Source organism: Limulus polyphemus, unplaced genomic scaffold (assembly GCF_000517525.1).
Source record: "Limulus polyphemus unplaced genomic scaffold, Limulus_polyphemus-2.1.2 Scaffold12, whole genome shotgun sequence".
In the NCBI taxonomy this organism is placed as follows: Eukaryota; Metazoa; Arthropoda; class Merostomata; order Xiphosura; family Limulidae; genus Limulus; species Limulus polyphemus.
The window spans coordinates 596,530-615,144 of NW_013665622.1; the positions used below are offsets into that span (position 1 = coordinate 596,530).

Genomic DNA, 18,615 nt, shown 5'->3' on the forward strand with positions numbered 1-18,615 from the left:
AGAGGGAAGGCAGTTAGTCATCACCACCCACCGCCAACTCTTGGGCTACTCGTTTACCAACGAATAGTGGGATTGACCATCACATAATAACGCCCCCACGGCTGAAAGGGCGAGTATGTTTGGTGTGATGAGGATTCGAACCCGCAACCCTCAGATTGCGAGTCGAGCGCCCTAACCACCTGGCCATGATTTTAACGTTACTTAAATGAAAATATTTTAACATGTTTGTACTGCCATTAGTTCTCATACTGTGAAAGTTTGAAATATAACTTTAGAAACAATGTGATTCAGCGTGTTCGGTATGTTAATGACCGACGACATTCCGCCTTTAAAATACTAGTAGACACAATAAAACAATAACTTAAACCTTCTAAATAGCAAAAAAAAAAAATTCTAGATTAAAAAACAAAGAAGCATGAATAACGTGTACATGTTTTAGATAACGTTTTCTTTATTTCGGTACAACTTTCTTTGCAAAAGGCGTATTATGATCAGAAAATTGGATTTAAAAGAATAAATACCCTCGAGAATATATATAGCAACAATAAAAATTATCATAGTGTTAAAATATTTTCTTTTCAGCCACATTATGCTACTATATTAAGAGTTAAAAACACAAAACCGATAACGTCGAGTACTGAGTCTTTTAGTATTAATATTGTTAAAATATTGTTTAAGGAAATATTTTTAACACTTCGATAAAACAATCTAATTGAAGACCAATGAAGTTCTTCAGGTAGAAATGTTCATCTTTTTTTCCTTTCTATAATATCAAGCATTCATTTTTTAATGTTTTGATCCCAATGTAAAAATAACAAGTTTTTTTGCGTGATAAAAAATACTCTTTCCATATTATTTCTTTGCTATAATGTGAGCGAAGAAGCAACAGTAGATTCGATATCCATATCGATGCTACCGCCCCCAATATGTCTGACTTCTTGTTCGTTCTAGAAAAGAAACAAAACGTCTAAATGTGTTATTGGTCGTAGCTAAGGTGATAAGTTAGTGCCATTTCACAACGAAATATATATTTTTAGTGTTAAAAACAGCCAATTCCGATTAACTGATCTGAAAGAAAAAAAATCTTGTAAAGATAACATTTTGCAATAAATTATGTTTTGCTTTTATATAACCAACTATATCGAGAGTTGCCCCTATCCCAGTCTTCTGAACGCTCCTGCCACCTAGCAAGTAGATCGATAAAGACTACAGCAGCACTAGACATGCTATTCGACGTAGTCCAGAACATTCAGGGCTGCGATAGTTAATACATATATTAGAAGCTTTGAGAAACATAAAGTTTTCATACAGAGGATCTTTCCTCCACAGAATGAAAAGATGGTTGATTAATTACATGAATGAGTGAAGGTAGTTATAAGAAGTGCTTCGAATCTTACACTCTGTATTGGATAAGGTTAGAGCCTCGCCCTTTCATGCTTATATAAGTTATAGGCGCGTGATGCCTTCTTAGTTCTACCTCTTTTTGCTTTTAAAAATTATTAGCTTTCGTGCGAACAGTTTCAAACTGCAATATGGATGCTCGGTGTTTTGCCTGCGTGTATGTATTTTTGGAAGATGTTATCTGTACAATTTGGATGTAAGCGTTTCTATAAGGTAGGAAAGACAGTGTTCAACTGGATTCTTTTACAGTTGTTATCTCTTACGCGGACGAATACCTCGGTGAAAAGGCTTTGAAATGTGAAAGAACATAACGTAAGGCAAATGTTTAGATTATATTTTTGTCTTATGATATGAACAGTTTCGAAGTTGAATAAAAGACTTGAGACTAAATTTAACCGACACTTACAACTGACACTTTCGCTCCGATCGAAACAATGAGCAGTAAGACTAAGAGTGTGGCGCCTGTTAGGATTTAGACACTGTTCTTTGACGTCATCAACAAACGGTGGTCTGATGCAGGGTATGGATAAGTAAAACTTGTTCTCAAATGGCGGACTGGCAATCATTTAGAGTCTGGTGGTTAAAATGCTTTACGTTGAACCTTTTAAATAACGTAGTCTCACAATTAATGAGTGACTCGGCAAAAAAGGTAAGTTTGTGACTGACAAACAACATCAGTCTATATAATAGTCTGAGAAAATTAACTTTGTGACCATACTAAAATTGGCGTTATATAAACTTATATTAAACAGAACATAACGCCTCATCATTTGATCATTTTAGTTATTTTCGAAATAGTATTACTGTACAATAGCAATTATGTTTGGTTTTAAGTTGATTATTTCAATACGCGTTTTTGAAAGAGTGAATTGGTTTCAAAACTACGAATTAATCACCTTCATTAATGATCTTGTAAGCTGAACTTTAGTGTTTTATTCTGTATGATAAGATATTTTATCTTTGAATCCTAAAAATGAATAAACAATGTTTTCCGGTATGGTTAAGTAATGCTATTGAATTTTCTCTGAAAGCAATGTAATACAGCATTAATGCTAATTTTCTGGTAAACGTGATTGTGTGTTTATATTTTGTCGTGATTGTGTTTATCTTTTGTCGTGATTGCGATTATCTTTTGTCTTGTTTTTTCTGGATTATTTTCCAAACAGAAGTTGTTTTTTTTCATTCGAAACATTAGTGTTAAATGCTATGAAAATATCACAAATTAATTTTCTAATGAGAGGATCAGAAAAATTACCCCCTGGAGGTTTTTTCCTTTGGTTTTCACAATAGGGCGAGGGGCACGGTTCCTGTGGTAGAGCTCTCGATTCTGGAGCTATCGAGCCGGGTTCGAATACTAGTGATACCACAAAATATTTCTCGCCTCTTTAGTTATGGATGCGTTATAAAAGTTACAGTCAATCCCTTAGTGTGGATGGTGTGCGGTAGAATTCTGCCGACTGGCTGCCTTTCCTCTGGCAAGTACTTCAAAATTAGGAACGGCAACAGAGAGCCTTAGCACCTTTTCACACAAATACGAAATACAAGCATTCTTTGAGGTGATAATGTATCTAAGTTAATGTTAATCAAGGGTGTAAATTACTTAGATCGATAAAAAGTAAACGATTATTTACCTGAATGTCCCCAGTAGCACAGCGTTATGTCTGCGGACTTATACCCCTAGAAACCGGGCTTCGATACCCGTGGTGGGCAGAGCACATATGGCCCTTTGTGTGACTTTTTGCTTAATAACAAACAACAGGATTTACCTGCATTTGTTAAATTGTTTCATCTAAAATCGAGGTTGTGTTGTGAAATGATTACAGACACTTCAAATTGTCAATCTGTTATGTAACATGAGCTAATTAATCAACTAATTAAATGTAAAAGAAACTTAAGATAAAAATATATACATAACAATTGTAAACCTTTTTACCTATTCTGCTTTAATGTTAATATATCTGCTTAAAATTGTACTAAGAAGTGAATTTTGAATTTAATATAAGTAATTGATTGAGCTATGGAACCCCTGTAAAAATGTTTGTCCGTAGTTTTAAATAACCTACAGGTGTATACATCTCTATAAGCAAAACATATTATCGTTTTTAATGTGATTTACCAAACTATATTACTTCTATATGTGTTTTCACTATTATAAACAAAATGTATTAAATTTTCTTAACGTGATTTACCAAACAGTTTTGCTCCTACGTGTATTATAAGCAAAATGTATTATCGCTTTTTAACATGATTTACCAAACTGTTTTATACCACATGTTCTCTTACTTTTATAAACTAAATATGTGTAACTAGTTGTCAGTTATTTTCCATGCATAACGAAGGATTAGATCTTGTCAACATCAGACAACTGAAAAAACTTGACTTACTCGTGAACAACTGTCCACCATAAGAATGTATGATATCGTTTGCTTAGCCTTCAAGTTGCCTGTGGCTATCTATCTATTATATACGAAAAAGCCCCCCATTCTTGTTCTGTTACTAAGAAGATTTACAAAATGATGTTTTAATAAGTGGGTAAGATGTTTCCAGGACGTTTTAACAACCCTTATCAATAATGTTTTGACACTCAAGTCTGTTGAAGTTTACAGTATTTCCATGACAATCCGAAACAGATAAAGCACTTTTTTTCTCCTGGAGTTAGTTTAATATATTAAGGATTTATTAAATATCTTCCGAATTCCGCTACAGAGTTAGATGTCACCACAGATCCAGTTAATCTCTTCTGCCCTATAAGTCATCATTTACAGCTAAATCACCGATGACGTTAGTTCAAATGAAGAAGAACCAAATGATGAGGGCATAAAGTTTTCTACAGTTCTTCACTTACCGAAAACCATAACTCCTCACTGCCTAAAATTCTTAACGAATTTTCCATGACCCGATGGAGTTAAAATTGAGTCACTAATAATTATTGCAGTTAAATTTGGTGATATCACTGGATACTCTTAAATCATTTCTTCAGACGCAGCTCAGTTTCACTTAATCAGTTTTGCCAAAATCAGCGTACTAATTACTATTCAACCACACCTAACCACCCGCTCTTTTCGAAAGTAGCCACTCTGTATGTCTTTGCGCTTCATTTTGTAATTATTTCTACCCAATGTCCTTTTTGTTCTTGTTTTGTACCATAATTTTGCCTCATTTTCATTATATTTCAGTGAATGTTACGAACAACTACAACCAATATTATAAGTTATTTCTGTTGGTCGTCCTGCAATCCTCCAGTTAACTTTAAGATGTTTGGAACGATACAGAAGATAAATCTTCCTCAACATCTAATATAATGATTAAGGTAAATTTCTGCCGTATTAGTGAAAATACCATTCTGTTCCCTTTATTTCAAACAAATGCACAGATAGAATAATCGAAAACAAAGTTTAACATTGATATTTCTAATTATTATTGTTTTATTGTACTAATTAATGGCGTTTGCTTTGATTCTGCGGGGAACCGCAGGAACACAGATTGAAAAAAACTACCATGTTTAATTATTTCTAGAAGAAAGTAATTACAAATTAAAACGTATTGTGTTCTATGACGAGGCTTAAGTGGTTTGTCATATTCTTTCTCAACTTTAAGAATGTTTGGATATATTAAACCAGAGAAAAACGTGATGTTAAACCAGCAGACCTCTGACAAAGTTACAACACGTAGTATGCACTAAAGTGAGTTCGCAATTTAAATATCGAAATAGATTTTGAAACACTTTTGTCTAATCATTTCTCTAGCTGGTCTTTCTCTTTGTGAGAAACATTCAAGTTGTTTGTTTCTCTCTCTCTCTTTGTGAGAAACATTCAAGTTTTTCTATAGGATGTATATACGCCATACACTAAGTTCAGAACGTCTGACTATTATAAACAAGCTACTATATTAGAAAGTTTACATATTATATTTATTTGTGAGAACCTTGAAAAAAAGTTGAACTGTGATAGGTTTATTTGCCTCAGGTGATCGACTTCGTCGCCATTGTTTACGATTAAGGAAATTAAGTGTAAGAGTAAGTACGACTACCGAGCTCCTAACATCGATTATTTAATTTATTATGGGAATAAATTATAACGTTTTCTCTTAAATCTAGGTCAAGGCTGTTGGATGGGATTCTTTGTTCTTCTTGCATAATATGTACTTATTGGTTGTTATGGTTTGAATTTCGCGCAAAGCTACACGAGAACTATCTGAAAGCTTAGAGGGAAGGGAGCAAGTCATCACCACCCACTGCCAACTCTTAGGCTACACTTTTACCAACGAATAGTCGGATTGGCCGTCACATTGTAACGCCCCCACGGCTGAAAGGGCGAGCATGTTTGGTGGGATGGAGATTCGAACCCGCGACCCTCAGTTTGCGAGTCAAGTGCCCTGACCACCTACCTGGCCACGGTTGTTGTGACTACATAGTGTCTATTACGTTTTGTTGAGAAGTATAAAACGAAACAGCTCTGAAATCATACTAGCAGACGATGATCAGCTAGAAGTAAGATTGTATATCGTACAAACCAAAGTTCACGAAAATGATGGTAAGTCTTCGAAAAGAAAGTAACAGCATTGTGTTTTGTTGACAATAATCTACTTGACTATTCCAACTAATGTATATTAAACTTGTTTTAACTAATGTTCCTTTTTGAATTTTAATATCAAAATATGTTAACATGTAATAGAATAAGTTATAATTATTTAAAGCGAGAGAACAATATATTATAAACAGCCTTGATATTCGTTAATTCAATTAAAGGTGTCTTTATTTACATCTACAGAATAGCAGCTTTTACGTTGAACTAAGATAAAGAAAGGCGTGCTAACAGCTTTTATGACATTATGCGGACTGAGCTCATAGTATATTTACGTTCGAAACCTGTCAGGCAAGACTGACGATTTTAAGCTTCGAATAATGTAATTCAGAAATGTGAAATTAGAGTTACGAATTTTCAACCTGAACAACACCTTGTGCTGACATGGAATAAACGGTCAGAGACTCCGATAGGTTTCGGATGCAAGGCATAGCCGTCCCTAATTTTTAAATGGTAGCCGGAGGGGAAGGCAGTCAAACAACAATTCTTACAGCCAAAAGGGCATTATCTGTCTTTTTTTGTGTGCGTGTGTCGAATAATGGGACTGATTCTCACGTTTATAACGCACCCACAGTGAGGAGCATATTCAGCGGCATGACGTCTCGAACCACGGATTGTTTTATCAGCAGTCATACTGACCTTGAGGAATTTGAGAATTCATCTGTCGAAATACGATACTTGAATAAAAAAAAAGACATCTGCATATTGTCCTTTATTTAGACCAAAATGGTTTAATTCTATTTGAAGTACTGATTCATAAACTAGCTAATGTTCGTGGTACATTTGTGTAGGATACGACAAAATTGGAAAAAAACGTAACATTAGCTAGGGCTTTAGATATTATGATTGAATGAAAGAACGTTATGTGAAGACATAACAAAGAAAGCTAGGGATTTAAAAATATCTGAAAGACAAACTATAAAACAAAGACATTACAGAAAATTCATGAAATAAGACATTATTACCGGCAGAAAAAGCGTTATCTGTATCAAGTATAAAGAAAAACAAACCAAAGAATTCAAGACTGAAAATCGTCTGTTCTTGAATGCATTTAGAAGCGTACCAAAAGCAAAGACATTAGTGACTGCGGTAACGTTATTGAAACTTAGCGTTACAATTTAGGAAAATATAATTGAGCGCTTATTTAGGAAATATTTGTATGCAAACTACAAAAAAAAAGGTATTACTATTGAAATCATTATCTTCCCTGAAGAATTAGTAAACAAAAACACAATAAATAACTAATAAAACATCATCTCAAATATGGAGTAAATGATGATGTTTCCGTTTGCCCTAGGTAAGAATTATTCTTGAGATTACTTACTTTTGTATTATTCTGTGTACGAGGACGGCACGTTTGTTGTATGTACAAAATTTTAACAACATAAGCAGTATGCATATAGATGTTAGATTTTCAGTTGAACGTCAGAAATTTCTTCACATTTCCTTCAGCCCCCCAGTGGCACAGCGGTATGTCTGCGGACTTACAACGCTAAAAACCGGGTTTCGATACCCGTGGTGGGCAGAGCACAGACAGCCCATTGTGTAACTTTGTGCCTAATTGCAAACAAACAAACACACTTCCTTCAAAAGCACAAGAAAACGGCTGGTGATTGCAGGGGCGTCGCTGGTTACCGAAAAGATTCGGGAATTACGCCCCAAGAAGTAGCTACTACACAAAATAATGAAAACATAACTGCAATGTAATATTACAGTTTACGTAAGACAGATTCAGGATATGATGTAATACATCTGGAGCAAGGGATGTATAGGTCGGTGCCCAGCTACTCACCTGAGTGATTTGTGTTTACATTTTGTTGAAAACGAAATACCCAATGTTGCAGGATGTATAGGTCGGTGCCCAGCTACTCACCTGAGTGATTTGTGTTTACATTTTGCTGAAAATGAAATACCCAATGTTGCAGGACTTTTGACTTGTCAGAGCGTTCCGTGTTTTGTTTTGAATTGTCTCAATAACTTTTACTTTACTATATTTTCTCACTTGTTCTCTTCAATAACCAATTAAATGGTAATTACACATTGCAACGCGACTGTGTTTTCCGGACTTTATGCTTGATTTGATAAGTTCGTTCCGATCTCTTTTAAAGTTAATCTTGTGCATATCTTACTCGGGAAATCCTTCAAATTAATGATGATTTAGATTTTTGTTATGAAGAAATGTAGAATATTAGATGTACTTCCGCAAGGTCCCCGAAGGTTTCTGTTTCAAGAGTAAATATAACCAAAATTAAGACTAACAAATATTTTTATTTCTTGCTTTTGAAGTTCATATGCCATGTTGTGTTGTAGCCTACAGAGTGCGAATTTTTCTCGTGATTCGTTTTACTGCATGCGTACTACATGCGCACGTGTTACTGACATCACGACAGTACAAATTGCAACGTTAAGTGTCCCTTATGTGACGTCATTTTAGTGTCTACTGACTGACTGACAGAAAACACATTACTGTGTAGTGGTGCGACTGGTTAAAAAAAGGTGACCCCACCAGGCGGTCTTCGGCCCTCTTTCGGAGAAATTACACGTGTGTCACAATGGTATAATTACCCATTGAACTTTATTAACTGCCTTGACAACAAATTCATTAGTAAAGTCAAAAAGCTTTATCTGCGATTCATCCCTACAAATGAGATAAAACGACAAGGAAACACTAATTTAACCGCTTATAGTGGATCTTCAAGAGAAGCTACACAGTTAGATTGGCGATTATTTTTAGATAGATATTTTCTGCCGAATAATGAAATTCTTTTCAAAGGGTAAAACATGGGGTTGTCAAAAAGGTTGAATAAATCGTTTCTTCTTCACTCGGCTTACCTGTTGTTATGTTAAAGTACTAATTATGAAAAGGCTGAAATGAAAAGATTCATGTGGTTATACTTTATTTTTGCAGAATACTGCAGCATAATTAATTTTCTTCGAGAGCTTGATGTAAATAATCAAAACTTTCAAGAAAGACATAAAGAAGCAAATAGTTTAAGAAATGTACCAATCGAACCATATGGTTGTTGAATCTATGACGTTTTCAAATGATCATTTTAATGTAAAACAATTATTTAACGTTTTGTTTGGTCGAGGACAAACGGAAATATTACATTACATTTCTAGTGAGTCAGATCCTCGTTTAATAATAGGCATGAAAAATCCCAAATATCCGTAGAAATTAAAGTTAATGCGTATACTGACGGTGACATATTTGTAAGCTAACTTGACAGTATTGAAAAATAAGAACGTCAACTCACTTTATCCTATTTATAATAAAAACAAGAACGTCAGCTCACTTTATCTTATGTACATAAAAAACAAGAACGTCAAATCGCTTTGTCCTATGTACATAAAAATAAGAACGCCAGCTCTCTTATCCTATACGCATAAAAACAAGAACGTCAGCTCACTTTATCATATGTACATAAAAAACAAGACGTCATCTCACTTTATCTTATGTACATAAAAAAACAAGAACGTCATCTCACTTTATCCTATACACATAAAAAACAAGAACGTCAAATCGCTTTGTCCTATGTACATAAAAATAAGAACGTCAGCTCTCTTATCCTATACGCATAAAAACAAGAACGTCAGCTCACTTTATCTTATGTACAAAAAAAACAAGACGTCAGCTTACTTTATCTTATGTACATAAAAACAAGAACGTCAGTTTACTTTATCTTATATACATAAAAACAAGAACGTCAGCTCGCTTTATCTTACGTACATAAAAAAAAAAAACAAGAACGTCATCTCACTTTATCCTATACACATAAAGAACAAGAACGTCAACTCGCTTTGTCCTATGTACATAAAAATAAGAACGTCAGCTCTCTTATCCTATACGCATAAAAACAAGAACGTCATTCTGTTATTTGGTTGAGAGTAGCCATGTAGGCTGTGGGCGCTACTGATTAGTTCGCTATTTATCCGTTCTACATTTCTTAGTTCGGGGAGGGTACGCCGGGCCCTTGAAAAAGCTTCTGACGTCGCCGTTTAACCCGTGTGTCGCATTAGGTTTCGATCAGGTCGAAAATACCAAAAACTGAAATATCGTGTATTGTATATCGAAACTGTGGATTCTCTAACAATACTTAGAAGCATTGTATTTTATCAGAATATGAGGGTAAAGTGTTCTATAACAATAGTAGGATTATTGTGTTTCTAACGTAATGAAAGGGTGTTCTCTGATATATTAGAAGCGTTGTGTTTATTGACATGTTGACGTAGTGAGCTGCACAAGTGTAGTGAAACTCATTGTTTATCAGTTCAGTAAAGCAGTGTGTTCTGTAACAATATTAAAATTATTGTGTTTATCGGTATAGAGAAGTAGGTAATCTCTTAGCACCTTAGGAGTATTGTGTTTATTAGTAACGTGAAGAAGAATTTTTCATAACAGTATTAGACTTGACATATTTGTCATTATGTAAAACTACAAGGTTCCCTGTCATTATGTAAAATTACAAGGTTCCCTGACATTATTAAAACTACAAGGTTCCCTGTCATTATGTAAAACTACAAGGTTCCCTGTCATTATGTAAAACTACAAGGTTCCCTGCCATTATGTAAAATTACAAGGTTCCCTGACATTATTAAAACTACAAGGTTCCCTGTCATTATGTAAAACTACAAGGTTCCCTGTCATTATGTAAAACTACAAGGTTCCCTGTCATTATGTAAAACTACAAGGTTCCCTGACATTATTAAAACTACAAGGTTCCCTGACATTATTAAAACCATAAAGTTATAGTTATTATGTAGTTTAGGGTTTCTAAAAATATTTGTCAGTATAGTGAATCGAGTAATTTTGTAATAGCATTAAAAGCAAGAGTTTTAGCAAAATACTGAAATAGGGAGCTATTAATCATGGCTAGAACCAATATTTTATCAAGTATACTGAAGTAGTGAGTTTCCTGACAGTGGCGTTTATCAGTATATTGAAATATGGAGTTTTCCTGACAGTGGCGTTTATCGGTATATTGAAATATGGAGTTTTCCTGACAGTGGCGTTTATCAGTATATTGAAATATGGAGTTTTCCTGACAGTGGCGTTTATCAGTATATTGAAATATGGAGTTTTCCTGACAGTGGCGTTTATCAGTATATTGAAATATGGAGTTTTCCTGACATTAGTAGATTCATTGCGTTCATATCAAAATAATGAAATACGGAGTTTCCCTGACAATAGCAGAATCACTGTTTTTGTCAGAACACTGAAATGGGGAGTTTCCTTGACATTAGTAGATTCATTGCGTTAATCAGTATACTTTAGTTAGGAGCTTTATCATAGTAGTAGAATCATAGTATGTTCGAGAACGTTAATGGACTGCAAGTGCCAGTTGAGAGAAGACGAAACGACGTTTCGGTTTCTACACTAAAGCTTTCTTTAGTAGCAGAATCATTGTGCTAATCAGTACATTGAGATAAATAGTTTCCCTGACAGTAGTGAAACCATTGTGTGTATCAGTTTAGTGAAGTAGGGAATTTCCTTGACAGAGGTAGAATTATTGTATTTATTAGAATACTGAAGTGAGGAGTTTCCCTTACAGTAGAAAAATCGTCGCGCTAATCAATAGCTTGAAGTAAGGAGTCCATATGACAGTAGTAGAATCTTTGTTTTAATCAGTATACTGAAGTGGTAAGTTTCTCTGAAAATAGTAGAATCTTTGTTTTAATCAGTATACTGAAGTGGTAAGTTTCTCTGAAAGTATTAGAATCTTTGTTTTAATCAGTATACTACAGTGGTTAATTTCACTGAAAGTATTAAAATCTTTGTTTTAATCAGTATACTACAGTGGTTAATTTCACTGAAAGTAGTAGAATCTTTGTTTTAATCATTATACTGAAGTGGTTAATTTCACTGAAAGTAGTAGAATCTTTGTTTTAATCATTATACTGAAGTGGTAAGTTTCCCTGACGGTAGTAGAATCTTTGTTTTAATCATTATACTGAAGTGGTAAGTTTCCCTGACGGTAGTAGAATCTTTGTTTTAATCATTATACTGAAGTGGTAAGTTTCCCTGACGGTAGTAGAATCTTTGTTTTAATCATTATACTGAAGTGGTAAGTTTCCCTGACGGTAGTAGAGCCACTGTATTTTTCAAAATCCTAAACTAGAGAAATCTCCTAACAACAATATAATAATTATGTTAGCTAGTATGCTAAAGCAGATGGACTTTAACTATATAGTTCCTGACTTATGTCAGCAAACACTTGTATGTAAGCGATAAATACTAGCTCATAACGTTCACTTCAAAGGTCGGACAGCAACGTCCTTGGGTCTGCGTTTATTGATTTCACGACTTCGTAAAATCCGAAGAAACCACCAGAGAATACACTTTCAAAATGTCTAGAATATCTTAATTGAATGTATACTTCTTTTAATTAAAGATGGATGACATGTTCAGCTCTAGTCCTTAAAATCAAAGCCTAACAACATTTCTAGCGAATACTATAACAACTACCTGCTTTAGTCGTCCATAATATTAAACTGATAGAAACTGGTCAGTATCACTCTACGCCAACTCTTGGGCTACACTAATCGATTGTTTGATTTGTGGGAAATAATAGGTTACTGATTTTTCGGATATCCAAATGTTACTTTACTTGCTAGTGCTCTATCCTGCAACTACATGAACCGGAAATGCGCGATGATTCGACTGATTAAGCTATTGAGTTAAAACTCTTGTTTAGGTTATACAAGTCTATAAACCAATTAGCTTGAGGTAGTTTAACCAAAATTACTTAACCTAATGCAGCAATCAGGACTTACTTAATTGATATTATTTTGGCGCTGTTATATAACTTAAAACATTGCCTGATCAACTAAAACTTACTTAATCCGTTGTTTTATAAATACCCAGAACTTATATAACCAGCTGGATGCATCCTTTTAAGGTTTAATATATTGTTTTTCTCGTTAAATAGAATTTACTAAATGTATTATTTAGTTAACCAGAACTTACTTAACCTAGTGTTTGTATCGCCTGATCAGCTAGGATTTAATCTGACTTACTAGTAAACATCTTAATATATTAGTTATGCATTATTTAGTTAACTACAACTCACATAACCCTAGGTTATATTTGATCACAAAAAAAACCCAAAAACATTTAGCTTATTTTTCTTTTCTACCAAAACATGCACAACTTCGTTTCTCATTTGATCAATTATATTACATAACCTGACTTAAGTATTTTTGTAAATCATAATGCTCTTAATCAGATATAATATTTGGTTATACAGTATTTTTATAACTTAATTTAATTAACTGATGAAACAGAACAACACTAAACCTGATGAATTATCTAGTTAACCAGACCAAATTGGAATATAATATAGTTTAGACATCAGACTTTACTTAGCATGATTATCTGGCCAACTACACCTTACTTAACTTTATTATGTAGTCAACCAGAGATCAATTAACCTGAAATATTATTCAGTTAAAAACTTCACTTAACTTGAAGTATTAGTTAGTCAACCAAATCTTACTTAACCTGAAGAATTACTTAGTCAACCAGATCTCAATTACCCTGAAGTATTATCTAGTCAACTAGACCCAATTGGAATATAATATAGTTTAGAAATCAGACTTTACTTAACATGATTATTTGGCCAACTACACCTTACTTAACTTTATTATGTAGTCAACCAGAGATCAATTAACCTGAAATATTATTCAGTTAAAAACTTAACCTGAAGAATTACTTAGTCAACCAGATCTCAATTACCCTGAAGTATTATCTAGTCAACTAGACCTTACCTAATCCGATGTGATATCTGGACAAGCAGACTTTACTTAACTTTATTACCCAATCATCCAGACCTTACTTAACCTGATGTATTACCCAATCACCCAGAATTTATTTAACCGTTAAACCAATTCATTCTTCATGTGATTTATCAAGTAGTAAACGAATATTATATTTATCTTGGTTTTTCATTTCATCATCCAGAACAGAGTTTACGTTATATACCATTCTTTCAAGATGTAATCTGACTGTCATTGGATCAGCCAGTCATAACGTTATTGCATTGTTTAACTAAATATAATTCGTTAGACTTATCTTTTATGTGTCTAACCGTAATTCACTCAATTGTACGTTTCAGTTTATAAACTATAATTTAGTTAATTAAATTTTATGCAATACAGAAGAACTTACTTGGATTATTTGCTACATCAGGATGTTAGTAATCCCATCTTTCATTTCATCAACAATAATATATTTAGTTAACCTCTAATCTAATTAGCAAACTCACTCAGACTGATGTGACATCTGGTGGTCAATTAGAACTTGCCACTGTTGGCTGGAAAATAACATTTCTTGTTTTCTTTTCGATATTTTTAATATATACACGCATGTACTGTTCCCTACCTATATTTTGCATATTTTCGATCCTAAAAAGTAACTCACTAAGTCAATTTACATTTAACTTATTTTCTTCAACCACTAAAAGAGTAAACTTTCTTTTAAACCATTCACTCATTTTTTCATATGCCTAACCAATGTAAGATTTGAGTTCTTCTCGATAACCCATCAAATAGTTTTCTTGAAGCGCTGATTAAGCCATTAACACGTACTCTTTACAATGAGATTAATATTTCAGCTGTTAATGAAATCATGATTATGGGTGATTTTAATTTCAGGTATATAGATTGGGAAATGTTAGGGTAAACCATGAGGGAGAAAGGTTTTTTGGAAACTGTTCAAGATAGTTTTCTTCATCAATTGGTCAAGGAATCTACTAGAAACAATGTTATTTTAGATTTATTGTTAACTTTAAATATATGATTGAGATGGTGGAAACTGGAGAATATCTGGGTGCAAGTGATCCCTCAAGGGTCCTACCCCTGTCCTAGAATTTTGTGTACCCTTAATATATTTAAATAAATCTTTACTGTTAGTTTTACATTTTCAGCCAACCTTTTCTCATACATTCTTTTTGATATTCTAATTTCTTGTTTGACCAACTTTCTTGGTCTTCTCTAATCTTCTGAATCTCCTGTCATACCAGTCAATTTAAGTTTCTTAAATTTATGATGCTTTTCTTTGATTTTATCTCTTAAACTCTTTGTGAACCAACCTGGTTTTTTACTTGCAGCCACTCTTTCCTTTCTATAAGGAATATGTTGAGTTTGAATATTTAAAAACCTATCTTTAGAAATTTTCCAAATTTGATCAGTGTCTCTAAATAACTGAGTTGTCCCATTCACAACAGATAATTCTTGTTGCACCTCTTCAAAATTTGCTTTTTGAAATTTGTAACCAAAATATCATTATTTCTTAACTCCCATATGCAGAAAAACATAGAACCTAATAAAGCAATCATGATAAATGATAAAGGAATGCTCGTATCTGATGCTTATGAAATGGCTGGATTATTAACATATGCTTTTTCTTCGGTTTTTACTAATGAATATTTAAGCAATATTCCACATCTTGAACAGTTGATAGATGGAAACAAAATCGAACAAAATGACTGTTATTTTATAACATTAATCATATTTTAATTTAACTTCAGTGTGCCTAAATTTAGAACTTATAGTCTTCGTTTGCTCATCTAAATGTCATACAAATTTCGCATATTCTTGGATGCCGGTTATATGGTGTATAGTAAAAATAAATAGTATTTCAAAAGTGAAGAAGAACAACAATATAAAGAGAGTGTTCTAATGGATAGCTACAAACCTATTACAACCGTGGTATCTAGACCTATCTTACTTTTGTTTATAGATAACATTTATACATCTGTTTTGTCCTTGCCCTTCTGTATAACAGGGAGAGAAGTTTGTTAAAGTAAGTGCTAGTGTAGATTTGACTGTGAGCTCCGTCACTTTGTACAAAAGCTCTTCAAGAAGATACGTGCCGAAGAGGCAGTTTTCCGTGACCTACACCTGCACTTGATGATTTAATTTTACTCTTGCAGACAATTCTTGGCGTTATCGGTCAGTTAGGGAAACGTGATCGATGAAATAGACAACAATTAACGGGAGTCCTGGAGATAGACACACTTAAACCGAACAACGCCAAGCTTTAAATCCAGGATATGTTCTCCTCCCGGTTGCTCAAAAGTAAAGTTGTGGGCGTATAGAGCTAGAAATCGAGGTTTGATCTACGCGGAGGAAACGGTGCAGATAGTCCGATATGTGATTTTGCGCTATAAAATACAAACGTCTAAGATAAACGGAGATGTGTTTTAAGAAAAGAAACTACTGAATGATTTTAAGCGCGTAGGTCTGTCTTTATTGTTAACTTAGCTTATAATTTTTACTGTTTAACTATAAGTGGTGGTGGGGGTGGGGCTAATTTCAAATAGCTTAATGATGTTTTTGCTTATATATATATATATTAATATTATACGCAAAAATGAGGAACAAATTAAATTCTTGCAACGTAAACTCAATTTTCTCATACACCTGTTTGAACAATCTTTGTTGAGTGTTTTACGTAAATATATATGTCAAATATTGACAAGTAATTATTATATTAAACGTATGTATGACGTCAGCTGCTTGTTGACTTTGTAAACGTGTTTTACTTTCTAAGGAATAGGAGTAGGATCGATACATGTTCACAGTTTCACAATACATCGACAATCTACTGTATATCTGATGTTTCGTGTTATGTGAGGTTTTATTTCATGTGTTATGTGCACTGACTGTTTAGAATTTCTGAAGTATTATGTTTATTATCTTAAAAAGTATCGTGTGAATATCATCAACCTGAACACACAAGTTTTGAGGAATTAGGCGAAAAATTCTATTTAGTTAAGCTACGTATGAAAATTGGGCCAGAAATATTTTCATGAGTATGCTTGGTCTCTATGTGGCTTGCAAATAGGAACGTAATCGTGTTTGATGTTCTTAAACCATTCACGCAGTTGTCGTAAACTGTCTGACATACGTGGAGACTGAAAACAAAATACATAAACAAAATAACGAAATAAAGTTTCACACTTTCTACTTAATGCTGTCAGAATCGAAATATGCAGCACATAAGAAGTTTTTATATTTTGCAAATAACAATTCTTGATGAATAATTGCTATTAAATTCTTTGTTTCTGAATGAAAAATCGCATCAAAAAATGAGTTTTCTTCGCGTTCTTAAAATCCGATATAGACTGTGGTCACTGTGTAGTGTCAGTATCTCCTATACTAACACAGACACATGCCATTCTCAAAGTGCTTCCGGTTTTGTTCTAAAATTTACGAATAAAATAACAATGTGTGTAGTCTGTATAAAGCTTTTTCTAGTAACCCTCGTAATGTATCATAGCTTACTAGGTAAACTAGATCAAGAGTGTAGCACGCTAAAAGTTCCGCTGTACCTCTTCCTTCATTCCTCAACCAACAAAGATCAACATCACATGTTAAGAGTTTTTACTGTAACCTTTCACCTTGATTCGCGGATTAGAGAGGCTAACAATGTTTATTCACTGCTATAAAGTTAAAACAAACTATATACGTAGTACATCACGAAGCTGTGATTGTCCCCTTTCACATTTATTAACTGGCATGATGTTAAACTAAACCACAAGCGCAGTAGTACATCACGAAGCTGTGATTTTCCCCTTTCACATTTATTAACTGGCATGATGTTAAACTAAACCACAAGCGCAGTAGTACATCACGAAACTGTGATTTTCCCCCTTTCACATTTATTAACTGGCATGATGTTAAACTAAACCACAAGCGCAGTAGTACATCATGAAGCTGTGATTTTCCTCTTTCACATTTATTCTCTGGTATAATGTCCCCCCTCCCGTCCAAGGTGGATCAACGCTAAATTTACGGATTTATAATGATAAGATACGGGATTAGATTCCTGGCAGTGGATAGAACGCAGATAACTCATTGTGTAGTTTCGCGTTAGAAATCAAAACGACAACTCTAATATAGAATTTAGCTAAAGATCATTTGTTGGATATCTAGAATTTTTGTTTTTCCTTTTCACGTTTACCTTCTGGTATACAGTCAAACTAACCCTCTTGCTTGGTAAGTCTATAAGTTCTGATTTTACCCTTTTAAATGTATTTTATGTTATATAATGTCAAACAAAACTATGTACACAGGAGCAGCGTTTATTTTAAGGAAATTTTAGAACTGCACAAAGCTTTAAGGCAGGTGCCATGACCCGCTAGATAGAACTTGGCATTATTTGCAAATCTTGAATTTATGAAAGTTTTACTGTTTTAGCCATCTTTTACCACGTAATGTTTGACATAAAATGTAAATTAAAGTACGAATCAGCATTTACGAGTGTTTTAACTCTTTTAACCATCCTTTACCATATAAACTCATGTAGTATTGTAGTATTTGACACAAAATGTAAACTAAAGTACTATTCAACATATGTAAGACTAAAAATATATTTCTTGTCATATAATCACAGTGTTTTAAATTTTAACCATCTTAGTATTTGACAAAAAATTTAAAACAAAGTTCTAATCAGCATATGTAAAATTAAAAATATACTTCTTGTCATATAAACAGTAAATAAAGGTACTTCTGCTTTTCAGTATCATGGTCATGCATTGACTTCTTGTTTCTTTATATGACATTGGAGTTTTTATAATAATTTTTAGTACTGCACAAGTATGGGTCTACTGCACGTTAAAATAAACCC

General features: G+C 33.5%; 1 protein-coding gene across 13 annotated transcripts in view; it reads left to right on the forward strand.

Moving 5' to 3' along the window:
* Positions 1 to 18,615, forward strand: part of LOC106478902 (sodium channel protein para-like) — a 182,248-nt gene that overhangs the window by 62,821 nt on the left and 100,812 nt on the right. The window contains exon 1 of one of the 13 annotated variants that reach the window (XM_022382599.1): positions 1,247 to 2,050. The exons of 11 other annotated variants lie outside the window; for them this stretch is intronic. The gene's annotated coding sequence lies outside the window, so the exon portion shown is untranslated. Of the gene's footprint in view, positions 1 to 1,246; positions 2,051 to 18,615 lie in introns of those variants that run through there. One more of the 13 variants, XM_022382592.1, reaches the window with a different exon arrangement.